The sequence below is a fragment of the Castor canadensis genome, chromosome 4, assembly GCF_047511655.1.
Source record: "Castor canadensis chromosome 4, mCasCan1.hap1v2, whole genome shotgun sequence".
Taxonomy (NCBI): Eukaryota; Metazoa; Chordata; class Mammalia; order Rodentia; family Castoridae; genus Castor; species Castor canadensis.
The window spans coordinates 105,115,723-105,123,866 of record NC_133389.1 but is presented as its reverse complement, the minus strand read 5'-3'; the positions used below and the strand labels follow the sequence as shown (position 1 = coordinate 105,123,866).

The window sequence follows — 8,144 nt, the reverse complement described above, 5'->3', positions numbered from 1 at the left end:
GTGAGGACGGGGGCGTCGGCGGCGATGACCGGGGCGGCGGCGGTGAGGACGGCGGCGGCGGCGGCGGCGGCGATGGTGGCGAGGACGGGGGCGTCGGCGGCGAGGACCGGGGCGGCGGGGGCGGCGGTGGCGAGGCCGGGGGTGGCGGCGGCGGCGGCGGCGAGGCCAGGGGTGGCGGCGGCGGCGGCGGCGGTGAGGACGGGGGCGACGGCGAGGTCCGGGGCGGCGGCGGCGGCGAGGACGGGGGCGGCGGGGGCGGCGGCGAGGACCGGGGCGGCGGCGGTGAGGACGGGGGCGACGGCGAGGTCCGGGGCGGCGGCGGCGGCGGCGAGGACTGGGGCGGCGGCGGTGGCGAGGCCGGGGGCGGCGGCGGCGACTGGAACGCACGGTTTCGGCCCCGGTAGCCCCTCCACATTCACTCGTCTTCGGGCCACAGCTCGCGGTAGTGTCCCTGTTCCCACGGGCCCCGCCGTCCTGAGTTCATCTTCGGGCGCTTGTCCGCGTCTCGCCCCTCACCTGAGCCCGAACTTCGCGCGGCCGTCGCCTAACAGCCCTGGCGGGTGTGGAGACCCCTGCGTGACCGGGGGCGGCGGGAGGGCCGCAGCGTAGGTCACCAGCCGTGTGGTTTCTCTTTCCGCAGGAATCCTTCACACGGAGAACGAGTGTGCGTCTGTCCGCTCCTCCGGAAATGGCCAAGGTAAGTCCGTCTGCCGTTGCACTAGGGCGTAGAGGGACAAGAGAAGCGGAGCTCTAGCAAATGGCACAATGTAGAGTGTGATCTTTGTGCGCCAGGCAGAAAGGAAAGTGGCAGTTTGGGAATCACTTAATCGGAAAAGTCTGTAACTGCCTTTAATGCTTTTGGAAGATGAGTGGGGTTTAGGTCATTAAAGACATGGGTTGGGAGATACGGAATGAACTCCCCTCCCCATCACAATTTAGGTATTGGGCACCCTCTCTTGGGACCCCCTCCCAACTCTGGAAGCTCTAATCCTGGCGGTTTTCTATCCCAATAAACTCTCAGGCTTCACACACATACGGTAAGATATGTGAAAGATTAGTGGAAGACAAGATGGGATTGCGAGGTGAGAACCAACTAGCAGGGAGCCTTGAATGCCAAGCTAATGATTTAGACTTTTTCTTTAAATCGTGATGATTTAATCTGAGCCTTGTGTCAGGAAGATTAATGTGGCAACAGTTAGCAGAGTGGTAGGTATCCTGTAATTGCAAAGAGGCTAAAGGTGTAATTATATACACACGTCCTAAGAGTAGGGTACTAGTAAGATTAGGCCAGATTTTACGATGAGTTTTTACTTGGCTATTAGCGGCACAGGAAAGGGGTGTTACAAAAGAAGCATGTGGTACTCCTAAAGGAGGGAAATTTAATTGAACTCTAATGGAATGCTAATATTTGAGCTGATTTTCTTTGATCTAAATTAAAAAATGGGTCCAGTACAGTGATGTGTTAGAAGATACTTTTACAAATTATTTTGGAATGTAGTTCGTGTTATATTTTAGTATTGCAGTATACTTAAATTTGCGTATTAATTGAACTAGATAATGTGTCTTGAACAATTTGGGGTACATATTAAGAGTCATAAATGTCCATGTTTTAGAATCTAGACAAACTAAACTTCTCATGCTTTGGAATATATTTTATGACTATATTTTCTCCTCAAAGTAATTTTTTAGTAAAATTTCTCAGATGGTATGATACCTATCATTGATGACACACATAATCTTTTTCTCCTTAAATCTCAGAAGCTATGGCAACAATAGACTCACAAATCCAAATGGCATTAGTTAGCAAGAAATCACTGTAGCTGAAAGAAGACTACTGCTTTTATATCAGAAAGACATATTTCAGTTGGTCTACGTTCTGAAGCGTGGACATTTACGATTCTTAATATGTATGTGGAGTTGTCTGACTTTCCCTAAACTGAGACCTGTTGGGGTTTTTCTTTTGGTTTGGTTTATCTAAACAGCAAGACAGTAAATATTTTAAGCTCTGTGGATGAAGACGTTCTAAACCTACATAACGCTACCATTATGTTATGAAAGCAGTCATATGCAGTACATAATGAATGAATGTAGCTGTGTTGCAATAAAACCTTACTTACTGAAGCAACGGGCTATATTGAGAAATGATGTGCTGTCTTGTGCTTTACCTTACTCTAACTCAAGTATTGTAGTGAAAGTTTATCCATGAATACTACTTACGTATTCATCCATTTTTTTATTCATTTATTCTTATGTGCGTATATTGTTTGGGTCATTTCTCCCCCTTGCCCCCTTCCTACCCTCCACCCTCCCCCCCTTCAGTTCCAGGCAAGTCCTGTTCTGCTTTTATCACTAATTTTCTTGAAGAGAAGAGACAAGCATAATAAGGAAGTCAGTGTTTTTGCTGGTTGAGTTAAGGATAGCTGTACAGAAATATTCCTAGCACTGCTTTCATGTACACCTGTTCGTATTTATCCATTTCTAACTGATGTTACAAGTCTAGAAAATGAACATAAGATTAAAAAAGAAAAGTACGGGAAAAGTATGGGCTGAAATGAAGGAAAGTGAATGTTGCCATCAAACCAAGCGGAAATCATAGCATAGGAGACAATTGTCATAATATATTGTAGTAAAAGAAGAAATGGATTAGAAAGTAAACAGATTGTGGTCCAAGATGTTTTCCAACTTCTCTGTTTTAAGGATGCCGAATCTTACTAGCTGTGCTAGCTTTTTAGTGTTTCATTAAAAAGTGCAACTTTGAAACAGTTCTCTTTCTGTTATGTGGTGTTCTTGAATTCTGTCTTTTACTGAAGAAGACAAACTTTTACCCAAATTAACTTGTTTCTTGAAATATTTATGTTGTCAACCTAAAAGAAATGGTAAAGAAAAAGGTTTCCTTATGAAAAGAGTTTATCCAGAAAGGAGACAGTGGTTGATAAGTCCATAGGCACAATCAGAGAGACAAAGGAAGGCAAAGGTTTTTAAAATTAAAATGAGGAAAGTTACCTAAGTTATTTTGAAACAGTAGTCCTTAACCACAAGGATCAATAACAGAGTGCCATCAGTCTAAGCCTGAACACATGGCTGCTAGGTAGGCATCCTCATGGAAGTGTTTTTTTTTGTGTGTGTGTAACATTCCAGAGGCCTTTGTGCCAGGCTTTTGTTTTGGCAGTCCTTTGTTACAGTTCCTATTACCAGGCAAATATGCATGAAGACTCCCTCACCATGGCCTTGTGGCTCCATGTCAAGGTTTGACATAAGTGACTATTTTGATTCTGACAATTTTCATAGTGCTTATTTTTAAAATTATAAACATACATTGTGCTTGTCACATAATACGTGCTCAATACAGGTAGAATAAATGTTGACTTTTAAAGACACCACGATGTGAAGATTTGCCAGAGGTGCTAACTTTTCCAGAATAGATCTTATTTTTTTTTTCTTTTTCTCTGTTACTTTTAGGCGCTTTATTAAAGAGCCGGCCTGGTTTGCTATCTCCCATGATACTGCTCTTTAGTTAAAAGAGTGGTCAGTCCAAAATGCTTTTCAGCTGTAGGATCTTCAGGTTCTAATGAAGCTCACGTGGCTACTTTAACTCCAGGTACATATATGTAAAAGTTATTATTTTACTTACAATTGCTTCAAAACATTCTGAGTTGGGTTGTGTTTCCTCTTACGGCTCTTACAGGGGTTTTACAGATTTGTTTGAAGTTGTGTTTGGTCCATTGAAAATAAGTCAGCTCTTTCTCAATATTTATAGCAGAAAGTTATAATGTTTTAAAAAATGCTCCTTGATTTATGATGGAATTACATCACATGGCTGGATTAGAATTGTAAGTCGCTGCCCAGCCTCAAGGGAGATTATTATATAGCATGTGCCTACTGGGGAAAAGATCAAAATTTGGTGAGTATTTCTTTCACACTATCATAAAGTCAAAAAGTCTTAAGTCAAGCCACCGTAAGTTGGGGACCATCTGTCTTCCTGGTTTTCATTCTCATTTCTGAACTTTTGGTTCTTTCTGTCCCCGCTTACACACAGTGCAACCTGAAACAAATCAAATCTCTTCTTGATCCTATTAATCCCCGTTACTGCTTTTTGTTGGTGGTGATAGTGGTACTTTGGTTTAAACTCAGGGCTCCTTACTTGCTAGGCTGGTGCTTTAGCACTTGAGCCATGCCTCCAGCTCTTCTTGCTTTAGTTATTTTTCCAGATAGAGTCTCAAGTTTTTGTCCAGGACTGGCCTCCTCAGCCAGTGATCCTCCTGCATAGCTGGGATATGCAGCTGGGACATATACCACCATGCTCAGCTTGTCCGTTGAGATGGATCTCCCTAACTTTTTTGCCACAGGCTGTCTCAAGCCACAGTCCTCCCAGTCTCCACCTCCTGAGTAGCTGAGATTACAGGCATTATCACCACACCTGGCTTTTCTAAATTTCTTAAATGTAGCAGGTACTTTGTAAGTATAATATGTATTTAAGTTGATGATTTACCTGCTATCTACAAAGTGCTGTTTCTAATCCATTTTGCACATCAGTATCATGCTCGTCATTCTAAAATATTTAATCATGTCAGTTTTTAAATTTTGACTAGCTCTCATTGCTTTCAGCAGCAATTCCCAACTATCCTCAATCTAAGTCATTACTCATGGTTATTTAAGAAAAGGAAGGAGAGATTATGTACGTTTGAGACATGCTACGTGCCAGGCCATACTCCTATCTGGGAAGTTTATAATGCATACCAAAATATTAAGGACTGTTAGAAATTTCACCTAACACTTCCCAAAGGTATTGCACATGGAATCCTTTTTGCTTGAAAATACTACTAACAAAGAAATTTAATCTCACTTGAATATTCAAAGCCTTCCATCTTCCCCGCTTTTCTTTTATAACAGCGTCTTCAACTTATTCCCCTACTTATATCACCTGAATACTAACCATTTATCGTAAGTGAAACATTTGCCCTCCAGAGTATGTAAGGGGTCAGTATTCTGAATATAAGGAAATTCTATAGACCGATAGGAAAGAGACAGCCCAGTGGAAACCCGAAAAGCAAACAGGATAGGAACAGGCCTTTCACGAGAGAAATCCGAAATGAGCAGGAAGCATGTGAAATGTGATGAAATCCACTATTAATGTGGAACATTTGTTTTCTCCAAAGAGAAAACTAACAAGTCCTGAATAATTTTTTAAATTCATCTTGTTCAGACACAGATTTCACCTGAAGACACATTCCAGTCTGGCATTGTGACTGCCTTTGTTACCCACATGCTCTGTATCAGTAATCATCTAGGAACTCGTTCTAAATGTAAAATCTTGACCCTCAACTGCAGACTTACTAAATGGGGATTTACAGTTTAACAAGATCCCAGATGATTCCTAAGTACTTCAACCTTTGAAAAGCATTGGCTAAGGGTTTTGTTGAGCATTTTGAGACAGTGTCTAGGTTCAGTGGGAAAGAATTGCATGACTGAGGGTGATGGATGGTACTGTATGTAGAAGAGGAATATGGTGGCACTGAGCTAGTGATGAGGACTATGTGGACATGGCCATTTTTAGTTACTCAACTGTGGCATGACATTAAATAAGTATTTTATTGTCAAGTAATGTCCTTGCTTTCTCTAAACTAAACCTATACCTGAGTACTTACAAGTTTAATTTTCTACTTTATTCTTCTCTGGATCTTTTTGAATTTTTTTTATAAGTTAGGATACTTTTAAATTGCTACCTAAATAAAGTAATATGGACTGTTCTATATTTTTAAGTACTGAGTACAGTGGTACATGTCTGTAATCCCAGAACTTGGGAGGCTGAGGCAGGAGGATTTTGAGTTTGAGGCCAGCCTCGACTACAAAGAAAAGCTGGAAAGCAATTACAGTAATACATGCTGTTCTTTGACTTTTCTTTTCTGAGGTGGGTTTGTGGTTGCTTTACTAGGGTTTGAATTCAGGGTCTTGGGTTCTTAAGCGGGTGTTCTACTACTTGAACCACCCCCCTCTCAGCCCTTTTTGCTTTATTTATTTTAGAATAGGGTCTCACATTTATGCCAGGCCTACCTGTATCACGGTCCTTCTTTTTATGCTTCATACGTAGCTGGGAAATAGATGACCACCACTACACCCAACTTCTATTGGTTGAGATGGGATCTTGAGAAATTTTTGCCTGCTATCTTCCCAGTCGCCACCTCCTAAGTAGCTGGGATTACAGACATGAGCCATTGCTCCTGGCCCAGGGTTTGGTTTGGTTTGGTTTGGTTTTTTGCTTTTTTTTAATGTACTGTATTCTGAACTTTATGAAGTTTTGTTACGTTCTTTTTAATGACTATCAAATAGTCTGTGTATCTATAAGTACTGTATTAACTTCCCCAGTAATGGACTTTCCTTGAGCCAACAACTGGTTGTTTTAAACACCTAGTTTTGGAAACAACATGAAACTAATTTATATTCACACAAGAAAGCAGATTTCAAAGATACAGATGTTAGATTAAAAAATGTGTAATTGTAAGAAGAGCATCCTTTCAAGCTACCAGTGCACTTGCCTATTAAGAAGAAAATGATCAATTTTGCTCTTCCTCTTGAGGCTGTCAAACAGTTGTGGCCTGATGAAACTGTGGGACTATTTGGCCCTCGGGATCAGAGATTCCAGCATCCTGGAAACATAGGTTTTGATTGTCACCTCAGTGGAACTGCTTCCCAGAAGAAAAACCAGATTCATAAAACTTTGCCTGATGTTCTAGCAGAACCTTTATCAGCTGAAAGACATGAATTTGTGATGACACAGTATGTGAATGAGTTTCAGGTAAATTATTAACAGCATTATGTTTTTATTCATGTTATGTTACTTTTTGATTATGATAAGCACATTACTTTCCCTATAAAAGTAAAAAACAAACCAAAAAAAGTCTAATCGCAATATCGACAGCTTTTAAAAACTTATTCTCCAAGTTGTTCATTATTTGCCACATAATTTCTTTTACTTAACTTTAGGTTATAATCTCTTTTGGATAATTAAACAGTTCTTTAAAAATATGTCCCTTGATAACTATTTATTCCAAATGTAGACAGATTATTCTTGTATTACTGGAAATTTAAGTTTCATGTTTTTCACTTTTGAAAATGGCTGTTATAATTTGTATATGGACTTAATTCCAGCCAACTCCTGAAGCCATTAACAAACTTTAAAGTCTCTGAAATTGTTCAGCTTTAGTAAACTAAAAGGGAAGCATAATAAATATTTCAATTTTTTTAAACAATTTCTAGTGGTTTGGAGGAGTGTTTTTTTTTTTGAGTTTTAAGTTTTGTTTTTGTTTGATTGTAGGTTTGAACTGAGAGCCTACACCTTGAGCCTATTCACCAGCCCCTTTTTTTGTTTTGTTTTGTTTTGTTTTGTTTTGTTTTGTGTTGGGTATTTTCGAGGTAGGTTCTCTGGAACTATTTCCCCATGCTCATTTATCTCTGCCTCCTGAGTAGCTAGGACTGCAGACATGAGCCACCAGCGCCAGGCGCGTTTTGTTTAAATTTTGTAACTAGGAATTGCACTATATAGTTTCAGGTAGAGTTTTTGATCAAAGACATTTTGTTAGAAACAATAATCCCTCACAGTTACTATGATTTTATTAGATGACCTGACATTGGGACCCAGTTGACTTTGCCTGTCTTTATACCTTAAATAATTCTTTCTCAGTCTTCTTGGTTTTTTTGTTCCTCCTCTGCCTACCAAATTTATTTGAAAGTGCCAGAGTTGAGTGTGCAATCCAAATATGCCCAGAATTGCTATGAAGAGGTATGTCACACTTTCCGCATGGAGACATTAAACATGCAGTAGGTAATACTAATTTTTCATCTGCCAAGTAAAGTGCTCTGTAGTAATCCTGATGCTCTGTACCTTAATATTTAATGCGTCTGTCAACCAAACTGAGTTCATTTTACTTTTCAAATATAATGTGTATTTGTAAAAATGACTTAGTACAATAATTTAACTTAGTCCTTAATTTTCTAAGGTTATTTTTATGAAGTATGTGTCTTTCTAAAAAGCAAAGTATTTCATTTTTAGATTTTGAATCACTATTTCCTGAAGTGGCTGATAGCAAACTAATGACTCTGTTACACAGAAAACTAACGGTGATATGACTGTTTGGAGTGAAGAAGTA

General features: G+C 40.4%; 1 long non-coding RNA gene across 1 annotated transcript in view; it reads left to right on the top strand.

Annotated features, from left to right (window-relative positions):
* The first annotated feature begins 329 nt into the window (after positions 1–329).
* Positions 330–8,144, top strand: part of LOC109681096 (uncharacterized) — a 30,287-nt gene continuing 22,472 nt past the window's right edge. Inside the window, exons 1-4 of the long non-coding RNA XR_012447199.1 lie at positions 330–442; positions 641–697; positions 3,460–3,598; positions 6,575–7,819. This is a non-coding gene — a long non-coding RNA (uncharacterized lncRNA). The remainder of the gene's footprint in view (positions 443–640; positions 698–3,459; positions 3,599–6,574; positions 7,820–8,144) is intronic.